The sequence below is a fragment of the Balaenoptera musculus genome, chromosome 19 (assembly GCF_009873245.2).
Source record: "Balaenoptera musculus isolate JJ_BM4_2016_0621 chromosome 19, mBalMus1.pri.v3, whole genome shotgun sequence".
Classification (NCBI taxonomy): domain Eukaryota; kingdom Metazoa; phylum Chordata; class Mammalia; order Artiodactyla; family Balaenopteridae; genus Balaenoptera; species Balaenoptera musculus.
The window spans coordinates 15449997-15460130 of NC_045803.1; the positions used below are offsets into that span (position 1 = coordinate 15449997).

The 10134-nt window shown below is 36.7% G+C and overlaps 1 protein-coding gene across 1 annotated transcript in view; it reads left to right on the forward strand.

The window, feature by feature from the left end:
• The window catches only part of ZNF420 (zinc finger protein 420), a 68770-nt gene that overhangs the window by 37414 nt on the left and 21222 nt on the right, over nucleotides 1–10134 (forward strand). The window contains exon 7 of the mRNA XM_036832780.1: nucleotides 3741–3804. The gene's annotated coding sequence lies outside the window, so the exon portion shown is untranslated. The remainder of the gene's footprint in view (nucleotides 1–3740; nucleotides 3805–10134) is intronic.

The window sequence follows — 10134 nt, forward strand, 5'->3', positions numbered from 1 at the left end:
AAACCATTGGATATGTATAATATGTAATAATATATAATAAGTATATTAAATGCTGACTTTCAGTCATTTTACTGAAGTTTTCCCAGTAAACTTTTTTTATATAAATTTATTTATTTATTATTTATTTTTGGCTGCATTGGGTCTTTGTTGCTGCTCGGGCTTTCTCTAGTTGTGGCGAGCGGGAGCTACTCTTTGTTGTGGTGCGCAGGCATCTCATTGCAGTGGCTTCTCTTGTTGTGGAGCTTGGGCTCTAGGCACAGGGGCTTCAGTAGTTGTGGCTCGTGTGCTCTAGAGCGCAGGCTCAGTAGTTGTGGCGCACTGGCTTAGTTGCTCCACGGCATGTGGTATCTTCCCCAACGAGGGCTCCAACCCATGTCCTCTGCATTGGCAGGCGGATGCTTAACCACTGCGCCACCAGGGAAGCCCTCCCAGTAAACTCCTGATTGGATGAAGCTTGCCCTCTAATAGATTCCTCCAGAAGGACTATGGGAATGCATACATATTGAAAACTATTTTTCTATAGCCTTGTACTGGAAGGAAAACTTGGCTGGATACAAAATCCTTGGTCCACACTACCTCTTGAGTTTTTTAAAAATGCTGTCCCATCTTTGCATTTGTTTTTAGTTTTCGAGAAGTGTAATGTCACTACCCTCTCCTCCCAAATGGAGAAACTAATAAAAACCTATGATTATGCTAGAATTTTGAGAATATTTGCCTTACATTTCTAACTAGTTTCACTATTTTATTTTATGTATCTATTTATTTTTGGTCTCACTGCGAGGCATGCAGGATCTTAGTTCCCCGACCAGGGATCAAACCCAGGCCTCCTGCAGTGGAAGCATGGAGTCCTAACCACTGGACCGCCAGGGAATTGCCTAGTTTCACTATTTTATATTTTTACATTTTACACTCTTCTGGCCTCACCAATTAAACTATGATATGCTTTAGAACTAATTCATATCTTTTATCTCTCTTTCCATACTGCTGGTCATAATATCTGGGACCAAAAAAAAAAATGTAGCCAATATTGTTTTACTCAATCCAAGTAAATACGTTTTAAAAAAAAATACAAGTTGGGACTTCCCTGGTGGTCCAGTGGGTAAGACTCTGTGCTACCAGTTCAGGGGGCCTGGGTTTGATCCCTGGTCAGGGAACTAGATTCCACATGCCAGCTACAACTAATAAATCTGCAACCCTGCGTGCTGCAACTAAGACCCAGCGCAGCCAAAATAAATAAATAAATATTTTTTTAAAAAAGATCGCCCATTAAAAAAAAAATGACATGTTAATGGTGTGTGGAGAGATATTTCTTAAAACTTTGCTAATTCTTTGAAATTTTAAAATATATGTACCTCTAGAATTAAAGAAATAAAAAGGCAATTTCCATTGGTAAATAAGAATTTATAGTAAAAACGTATTTAAGAATGTATTTGATGGGAACTCCCTGGCAGTCCAGTGGTTAGGACTCAGTGCTTTCACTGACGTGGGTCTGAGTTCAATCCCTGGTCGGGGAACTAAGATCCCACCAGCCACGCGACACAGCCAAAAGAAAAAGAAAAAGAAAAAAAAGAATGTATTTGATGAAATAAAATTTATATTTTAAGGCAGGAGAAGAAATTTTAAACAAAAAATTCTCTCTCTCTCTGTCCATTTGGGCCACCTTCCCCCCTCCGTAATGTGCGGTGTGCATCTGCTTTACACTTTAACCAGACCTCCTCAAAAATGGGAATCCTTGCTCAACTGTAAAGATAATTTTTTCCCCCTTAATTCTGATGCTAGCAATGTAACTTCTTAAAGGAATAGCATTCTTTCCCAACTCTGTAGGGGGTCATAGTGACTTGCTGCTCACTCTGTATGTGCTTACCTGGACTATGTATCCTTGGTGAACTTTATGTAAAATATCACTATGTCGTTTTGATGTATGATCTTTTGTCTCGGAAACGTATATGAGTGTGCCTTTGAATTCTAACAGGCAGAACAGTTCTCAGAGCTTTCTGAGAGTCTGTCTCCCAGGTTATAATCCTCAGTTTGGCTCAAATAAAATTCTCTTTCTTTTTCTTAACTTGATTGTTAATTGAATTTTCAATGACATATTGAATCATTTAATCAATATACTGTCCTCTTTGTGTTTTGTAATCATTTTTTATTTAAAGTCTATTTTGTCTGACAATAATGTAGCCATCCCAGCTCTCTTTTGGTTACTATTTTCATGGAGAATCTTTATCCATTCTTTTACTTTCTGTCTCTTTATGTCTTTCTATCTAAAGAGAGTCCATTATAGACAGCATATAAATTAGTGGATCCATTCCACCAATCTCTGCCATTTAATTGGAGTTTAATTCATTTGCATTTAAAGTAATTAATAATAAGGAAGGACTTCTGCTATTTACCTATTTGTTTTCTGTATCTTATGTATTTTTTTGTTCCTGAATTCCTCCATTTCTTTTGTACATAGTTGATTTTTTTTGTATTTAGTTAAATTTTTAGTAGTATATGACTGATTCTCTTTTTTCCTTTTCTGTATATTTTTAGTTACTTTCTTATTGTTGGCCTTGGGGATTACAATTAACATCTTAAATTTTATAACATAGTTTGAATAATACCAACTTAGCCTCACTAGTATACAGTCTGCTCCTGTACATCTCTTTTCCCCCTCTTCATATTATTGTCACAGGTCATACCTTTATACATTGTGTATCCATTAACATAAATTTATTCTTTTTTATGCTTTGCTTTTAAGTCATAGAGAAAAAAGAGGAGTTCCAACCAAGTACAATAATACTGGTTTTTATATTTTCCTATGTATTTATGGCTTCAAGTTACTATCTACTGTCCTTTCATTTTAGACTAAAGCATTTCTTATAAGGAAGGTCTTGAGAGTTTAGCTAAACTATTTCATAACATTGCTGCCTTGGCATCCATTTTGTGTAGTCAAGTGACCTGCAAGGGCCTTGAATAAACACTAGCTCCCCCACCAAGCACATGCCATAAGTAACTACCCACAGAGTCACAAGTAAATGTAAGTTCCTGATAGGACCCCCCCAACGGCCTTTGTAATAAACAGACTCCCCTGCCTCCTAGGGCCTTCCCCTTTGATAAGACCTCCACAAAGCTTACTGAAACCCCATTCTTTTTGGTTTGAATCAACCGATCTGGCCTTAGCATGGGAACCCCAAAACACTCTACCCACAGACCCTAATAAAGGCATGTGCCCTACATCCTGCTGTGCTCTCTGCCTGCACCCTTGACCTCCCTGCATAGCCCCTTGAGGCGTGCTGTGTACCTCCTCCAGGACCTGTGAGTAATAAACTTCTCTATTTCAATTCCTTTGTGACCTTTTTTTCAACTGCAGTTCACCATCCAACACCCTGGGGCTCTTAAGTAGCCCAAATGTTAATTTAACGAAGTCACAACAGAAGGTCTACTAGTAAACTCCTTCAGTTTTTATCTGGAAATATCTTAAATTCTTCTTCATTCTTTTTAAAAATATTTATTTATTTATATCACTGCTCTGGGTCTTAGCTGCGGCACACAGGATCATCGTTGCAGCATGTGGCTCTTAGTTGCAGCATGCGGTATGTAGTTCCTTGACCAGAGATCAAACCCGGGCCCCCTGCATTGGGAGCACAGAGTCTTAGCCACTGGACTACCAGGGAAGTCCCCTCTTCTTCATTCTTGAAAGATAATTTTGCTAGCTATAGAACAACTGTCAACATTTTGTTTTTGTTTTTCTCTTTCAGGATGTTAACTGTCTTTCACGGTTTCTGATAAGAAATGAGCCGTTAATCTTATTGAAGCTCCCTGGTATGTGACAAATTGATTACTTCTTGCTGCTTTCAATGTTCTGTCTTTTCTTTGCTTTTCAATAATTTAAATATTACATGTCTCAGTGTGGACCCCTTTGAGCTTATCCTGCTTGCAGCTTATTGAGAGTCTTGGATGTATATATTCATTTCTCATCATGTTTGGGGAGATTTTGGCAGTCATTTCTTCAAATATTTTTACTGTTCTTTTCTCTCTCCTTCTGGGCTCCTATTACACATATATTGGTATGCTTGATGTCGTCACACAGGTCTTGCAGGCTTTCTTCATTTTTCTTCACTCTTTTTTCTTTGTGCTCTTCAGACTAGATCATTTTAATTGCCTTACCTTCAAGTTCACTAAGTTTCCTGCCTCCCTCAGATATGCCATTGAACTCCTCTAGTGAATTTTTCATTTCAGTTATTGTACTTTTCAGTTCCAGAATTTCTTTTTAGTTCCTTTTTATAATTTCTATCTTTTGACTGACATTCATTTTTGTTCATATATTTAAAAAATTTCCTTTAGTTTTTTTCATCCATGGTTTTCTTTAGCTCATTGAGTATATTTGAGATAGTTGGCTTAATGTATTTGACTAGTAAATCCAATGTCTGGGTTTTCTCAGTGATAGTTCCTGTCAAATTCTTTTTTAACATATGAATGGGACATACTTTTCCATTGTCTTTGTATGCCTTGTAATTTTTTGTTGAGATGTGGACATTTTGAATGAAATAACGTTGTAACTGTGGAAATCAGATTCTTCTCCTCCTCAGGGATTGCTGAATTTTTTGTTGAGGACTGCAGCCGTCCATTTGTTTAGTGACTTCTCCAAACCCTTTTTGGAAAGTGTGCATTCCATGTTGTGTATGGTCGCTAAAGTTTCTGTCCCATTATTTCTGAGGTCAGACAGAGATATTGATTAAAGATTCAATCTATCAAGTAAATATAACAATTATAAACATATATGCACTGTCTTAGTCAGCCTGGGGTGCCATAACAAAATTCCATAAGTTGGGTGACTTAAGAAATAGAAATTAATTTTCTTATAGTTCTGGGGGCAGAAATTCGGAGATCAGGGTGTCAGTATGGTCACTTCTTTGTCCAAGCACAGAGAAATAGAGTGACCAACCTCTCTGGTGTCTCTTCTTATAAAAGCACTAATTCCATCATGAGGTATCCAGCATCATGACCTCATGTGACCCTAATTACCTCCCAAAGGCCCCATCTCCAAATACTACCACATTAGAGGTTAGGACTTCAACATATGAATTTAGGGGTTACACAAACATTCTGTTCATAATATGCTCCTACAAACAGAGCTGCAAATTATATGAAGCAAAAAATGACATGATTGAAGGTAGAAATTTTTACACAATAGTAGTTGGAGACTTCAATACTCCATTTTCAGTAATGAACAAAACAATGAGACAGAAGATCAGTAAGGAAATAGAGAACTTGAACAACACTTTATACCAACAGACATATACAGTACATACCCAATAACAGCAGAAAACTCATTTTTCTCAAGTGCATATGGAACATTCTCCAGGATAGATATATAGTAAGCCACAAAACAAGTCTTAGTAAAATTTAAAAGACTGAAAATGTACCAGGTATATTTACCAATCACAATGGAATGAAACTAGAAATAACAGTAGCAGTAGGCAAGTGGGAAATCCACAAAAAATGTGGAAATTAAACACACTCTTAACCAACGTATCAGAGAAGAAATCACAAGGGAAATCAGAAAATATATTGAGATGAATTGAAATAAAAACACAAGATACAAAAACTTATGGGATACATCCAAATCAGAGGGGAAGTTATAGCTATAAATATTTACATTAAAAAAAGAAGAAAAACTCAAATCAATAACCTAACTTTAGGGACTTCTATGGTGACACAGTAGTTAGGAATCTGCTTGCCAATGCAGGGGACACGGGTTCGAGCCCTGGTCTGGGAAGATCCCACATGCTGCGGAGCAACTAAGCCCATGCACCACAACTACTGAGCCTGTGCTCTAGAGCCCGCGAGCCACAACTACTGAGTCCATGTGCCACAACTACTGAAGCCCACGTGCCGAGAGCCTGTGCTCCACAACAAGAGAAGCCACTGCAATGAGAGGCCACCACAATAAGAAGCCCGTGCACTGCAACAGAGTAGTCCCCGCTCGCCGCAGAGAGCCTGTGTGCAGCAACAAAGACCCAACTGCAGCCAAAAATAAATAAATAAATAAAATAATAACCTAACTTTACACCATATGAAACTAGAAAAAGAACAAGCTAAACCCAAAGCTATCAGAAGAATACAAATACTAAATATTAGAGCAGAGATAAACTAAATAGAGAATTCTATGTAAAAATAATCAACAAACCCAGAAGTTGGTTCTTTGAAAATAACAGCAAAATGGATAACCTTTGTCTATGAGTATAAGAGAGAGACAGAAGAATTAGATCACTAAATCACTTTCAGAAGTGAAAGTAGGGATGTTACTATCTATTTTACATAAATAAAATGGATTATAAGAGAATAATACAAACAGTTGTTGGCCAACCAAAGTGATAACCTTGATGAAATGGGCAAACTCCTAGAAATACACAAATACAAAAAGCAGCTCAAGAAGAAATAGAAGATCTTAACCGACTTATCACAAAAAAGGAAATTAAATCAATAATCACAAACCTCCCAACAAAGATAAGCTCAGGACCAGGTGGCTTCACTAGCAAATTCTAGAATAATGAACACCAACACTTCTTAAAGTCTTCCCAAAAATTGAAAATTGAATTTAAGGGAAAACTTCCAAACTCATCCTATGAGGCCAACAATAGCTTGATATCAAAGCCAAAAACAAAAAATAAAACCGAAAAAAACTCCTAAAAGCCAGTATCCCTTATGACTATAGATGCAAATATCCTCAACACAATACTAGCAATAATATGCTAGTTATACACTGTGGCCAAGTGGAATTTATCCCAGTCCTGTGAGGGTGTTTCAATATATGAAAACCAATGTAACGTGCTACATTAATAGAATGAAGAGGAAAATCTGAATGATCATATCAATTGATGCAGAAATATGTCTGAGTTAAAACTATAAATCTCTTAGAACAAAACATAGGTGTAAATCTTTGTGACCTTAGATTAATGGTTTCTTTGATATGATACCAAAAGTATAGCAATAGTAGAAAAAATAGACAAATCGGAATTCTTCAAAATTGAAAACTGTTTTGCTTCAAAGGGTGCCACCAAAAAAGTAAAAAGACACCTACAAAATGGGAGAATATGTTTATAAATAACATATCTGATAAGTAACTTGTCTGAGTCCTTTTGCTATAAGGAATTCCATAGCTGAGTGGCTTTTACACAACAGAAATGTATTTCTCACAGTTCTTGAGGCTGGAAAGTACAATATCAGGGTGCTGGCAGATTCCGTGCCTGATGATGGTCCACTTTCTGGTTCTTAGATGGATGTCTTTTTCACTGTGTCCTCACATAGCAGAAGGGGCAAGTGAGCTCTCTGGGCTCTTTTATAAGGGCACTAATCCCATTTGTAAGGGCTCTGCCCTCATGACATAATCATCTTCCAAAGGCCCCACCTCCAAATACCATTACATTTGTCATTAGGGTTTGACATGTGAATTTTGGTTGGGTGGGGGACACACCAACATTCAGACCATAGCAGAATTTGTATTTAGAATATATGAAGCACTCTTACAGTTCAACAATAAAAAGAACCCCACTGTTATGGACTGAGTGTGTCCCCCACCCCACCAGATGCATATGTTGAAATCCTAACCCACAACTGGAAGGTGCAGCCTTTGGGAGGTAATTAGGTCATAAGGGTGTAGTTCTCATGAATGGCATTAGTGCTGTCAAAAAAAAGAAACAAAGAGATGAGTTTTCTCTTGGCTATGTGAAGATATAATGAGAAGGTGGCCATCTGCAAACCAGGAAGACTGTCCATACCAGACCTCAGATCTGCCAGTGCCTTAATCTTTGACTTCTAGCTTCCAGAGCTATGAGAAATAAATGTTTGTTGTTTAAGTCACCCAATTTATGGTATTCTGTTACAGCATCCTGAACTAAGACACCAATTTAAAAATTTGAAAAGGATTTGAATAGACATTTCTCCAAAGATATACAAATGGCAAATAAACATGAAAGGATGCTCAACATCATTAAGGAAAGGCAAATCAAAACCATAGGTAATAAGTACCACTTCACACCCACCGGGATGATTATAATCTAAATGATGAACAATAATAAGTGTTGGTTTAGATGTGGGGAAATTGGAACCCTCATACATTGGCATTGAGAATGATGTGGTAACTGGAAAACATTTTGGTAGTTCCACAAAAAGTCAGATGTAGAATTACCATATGATCTATGGGACTTCCCTGGCGGTCCAGTGGTTAAGACTCCATGCTTCCACTGCAGGGGGCACTGGTTTGATCCCTGGTCGAGGAACTAAGATCCTGCATGCCACTTGGCGTGGCCAAAAATGAATAAATAAATTAATTAATTTTAAAAAAAGAATTACCATATGATCTAGGAATTCCACTCCTAGTTATATATCCAAAAGAAATAAAAATATATGTCCACACAAAACTTGTACACAATGTTCAGAGCAGCAATATTCATAATAGTCAAAATGTGGAAACAATCCAAATGTCCACACACTGATGAATGGATAAATAAAATGTGGCATAACCATAAAGTGGAATATTTGGGGCAATAAAAGGGAATGAAGTTCTTACCATATGATTCAGTAATTGGGTTCCTTGGTATTTACCCAAAGGATTTGAAAACTTATGTACACACAAAAACCTGCACATAGATGTTTAGAGCAGCTTTATTCATAACTGCCAAAACTTGGAAGCAACAAAGATGTCTTTTGGCGGGTGAATGAATAAACAAACTGTGGTACATCCTACCAATGGAATATTATTCAGTGCTAAGAAGAAATTAGTTATCAAGTTATGCAAAGACATGAAAGAAATTTAAATTCATATTACTAAGTGAAAGCAGTCAGTCTGAAAAGGCTACATACAGTATGATATCAACTACATAACATTCTGGAAAAGGCAAAATGAAGGACATAACAAAAAATTTATTGTTGCCAGTGGTTAGTGGGCAGGGATAAGTAAATGGAACACAGGGAATTTCGGGGCAGTGAAACTACTCTGTATATTATAATGGTGGATTTGTGTCATCATAACGTTATCCAAACACATACAATAAACAATACCAAGAGTAAACTCTAATGTAAACTCTGGACTTTGGGTGATAATATGCCAATGTAGGTTCATCACCTGTAACAAATGTACCACTCTAGTGGGGAATGTTGATAATGGGGGAAGCTAAGCATGTGTGGGGTTGGGGGTCATATGAAAAAATCTCTTTACCTTTCACTCAATTTTGATGTGAACCTAAAACTTCTCTAAAACATAAAGTCTATTTTTTTAAAAGGAGAATGAAGTACTGATACATGCTACAACATGGATTTTGAAAACATTATGCTAATGGAAAGAAGTCAGTCATAAAACACAACATATTGTATAATTCCACTTATGTCCAGGATAGTCAAATTCGTAGAAGGAGAAAGTAGATTAGCGGTTGCCAGGTCCTGGAGTGGTTGGGGGGAAATAGCGAGTGATTGTTAATCATATTGATGATAAAATGTAGTACACATGAATGGTAACTCTGTGAGGTGATGGATATGTTAATTAGCTTGATTGTGGTAATCATTTCACAGTGTATAAATATACGAAAACAATATGTTGTACACCTTAAATATATATAATTTTAATTTGTCAATCCTACCTCAATAAAGCTGGGGGAAAAAAGGAATGATGGGGAAAGAAAAATGCAGTAAGTAAGCTATAAAACTCTCAGCGTAAAAATATAGTCATTCTCAAAACTCTGATGCCTGGAAAGATAGTCACCAAATTGTTAACAGTGATTGCATCTGGAAGGCAATTGTATACGAGCTTCTTTCTGAAGAAAATGGTGACTATGGATTGGATGAATGGTGAATATGGCATGCCTGAGGTATAGTGAAGGAATAACTGACAAAAGCAAACATTACTTAAATGTTTTTTTAATTATGAAATAGTTTAAACATATAGAAAGATACAGAGAATAAAAACCCACAACCAGCTTTATCAATTTAGAATAACTGGCCAGTTATTTTTTAAAGAAATTAATGATTAAAAGATACCTCCCTTTGCATCCTTTCCTCAATCTCATTTTTCTCCCTCCCCAGAGGTCATCACAATTTGATGATTATTTCCATAAATGTTATTACACTATTTCCATATGGTATTTAGCCATAAAA